Source organism: Musa acuminata, chromosome BXJ2-5, assembly GCF_036884655.1.
Source record: "Musa acuminata AAA Group cultivar baxijiao chromosome BXJ2-5, Cavendish_Baxijiao_AAA, whole genome shotgun sequence".
In the NCBI taxonomy this organism is placed as follows: Eukaryota; Viridiplantae; Streptophyta; class Magnoliopsida; order Zingiberales; family Musaceae; genus Musa; species Musa acuminata.
The window spans coordinates 15,340,352-15,342,615 of NC_088342.1; positions in this window are offsets into that span (position 1 = coordinate 15,340,352).

Here is a 2,264-nt window from a genome sequence, read left to right on the forward strand (position 1 = left end):
ACTTTGCCTCGTACCCGGGCCAACCGGCTCGAACACATCTAGTTAGTTGTCTAAAGCACGAAATACTTTAACAACCAATAGAAATAAGACACGTAAAAACATGCAGTTCTTTGTGAGCACGTCTTTGCTATTGGCTGTTCAGTGGCAGTCACCGAGCCGCGTCGGCGTGGCTTCCCACAAATGGTATCGCTTATCTTTGACCACGCTTCGGGGACAGGAAGGGGAGGAAAGACCGAATCTGGTGGGCTGCGGCTGAGATTTCTGTACAGGGACGCGTGTAAGCCTAAGATGAGACTAACCTCACCATGCCTCGACGCAACTTCAGTACGAACATGACGCAGCTGTCGATCGAGACCGTTGATTGGACGTGTACAGTTTGGACGATACCGATTCAGTTATGTTTATCGCAGCGGTGGCTTTTGTGGTGCTCGGCAGGAAAAGTTCGAAGGTCATTATTTTTTTCATGGATTTTTGGTTTTATCAGAAAATTTGAAAATTAAACTGTTACCTACTATAAAGTTCATTAATAAAATTATTTTTTATCCATATTGGTCATAATATTATTAAATATAAATACTTTTATTTTTATTTTACGAAGACATTTTAGTCTTTTCTAAAAGGAATCAGATAGTTAGCTCACTATTTATAGCTTCTTTTACTATTAATAATCTCTTTTAAAATATTATTTTATTAATTATAATTCTAATATTATTAATATTATTTATTTTATTAATTATAATCTTAATCTTTTATTAGTTGTCATTATCATCAACCCTCGTTGTCATCGTCGGTATTACTTGTCACCACCATTGATGGACGTCATGCTTCGAGAAGAAAGATAAAAAAAAAAAAAGAGAGAGAATGAAGTGGAGAAGGGGGAGAAAGAAAAGAAGGAGAAGAATAGGTATATTTATAAAATGATAATTTAAAAATATTAAAATTTTATATAATAAAATTATAAATAGTAAAGCAAGGGTTATAAATAATAATCTCCTTTAAATTTATTATCCCATCCTTCTTTCTAATTATCCTCTTTCTCATGTTTGTTGGCCAACTCATTTTTGTTGTTTCTCATTAATATCTTCTGTTATCACCCTTCTCTCGCTTTTCATCATTTATTTGTTTATCATCTCTATTCTTTCTTTTTTTGCCTCATTTCTTTTGTACTTATTTTTTTTTTCTTTCATAATCTCACGTCAAGTGCTGCGGATGTAATTTTTGTCAGCTAATTGAAGATCTCTATCTTTTAAACATCGAACTTTAAAAATTAATTATATAACAAAGAGAAAATTCATATATGATTTTAATTGTCTAAATCTCTGAGCTCTTGACTTCTAAAACGTGTGCCTACTGTGGTCCAAGGTAGGATAATTTTCCTTTGCATACGTCATAATTCTTTCATGGACTTTTGGCCATTGATGCATAGTTATTGTTTTTTTTTTCTCGTTAATGTTCTCTTTTTTCTTTTTGGTTGCTTTATTATTTATTTGTTCTCGAGGCATCACTCTCTTTCTTATTTGGCCATGTTCTTTTTAGCTATTTTTTAACCATCATTCTGTTTTTTCTGCTTTTATTATCTCATCTCTAATATTATATAATAAAAATAAAATAAAATAATATTATATATATATATATATTTTAATATGCATTTAAAATAAAAATAAATCTTATAATATGTATAATATATATATATAAATAGAATTTTCTTATCTAAATATTGTTATTCAAATTTAAAGTCCAATCTCTTGACCAACAATTTCTTATCACAGTCAAAGCTTCACCTTCTGATGTCAAATCTTCACGGCCATGCACGCAAAAATATAAGAGAAGCTATTGCTAGAATTATACAAGTTGCGATACTGTGATCATGGTTATTCTTTAACGGCGTAGGCAGGATGACTTAACTCATGAATGTTTCAATTATACCCCCGATCGGAAGAAGGATTCAACAATGTCAAACCTCCCTCCAAGCTGATTTTATATTTTCATAGAAAAATTACATCTTTTTTTATAAAAGAAACTGAGTCAAAAGAGAAAAACGATCCGATTTGAATTGAATTGAAATAGAAATACCTAAAACAAGAAACTAAGCAAAGACTTCTCCAGCAACAAAGGCTCCGACTATAGTTGATAAATAAATGCGGATTGTTCGAGTTAAGAACTTGATGTCGATCTCTCTTTTTGTCTCCTCCCCTCATCTCAGCCATCAACCTCTCTTTTAGAGGTTGCCATCGACTGGAAACTGTTACCATGTTGGGGAACAA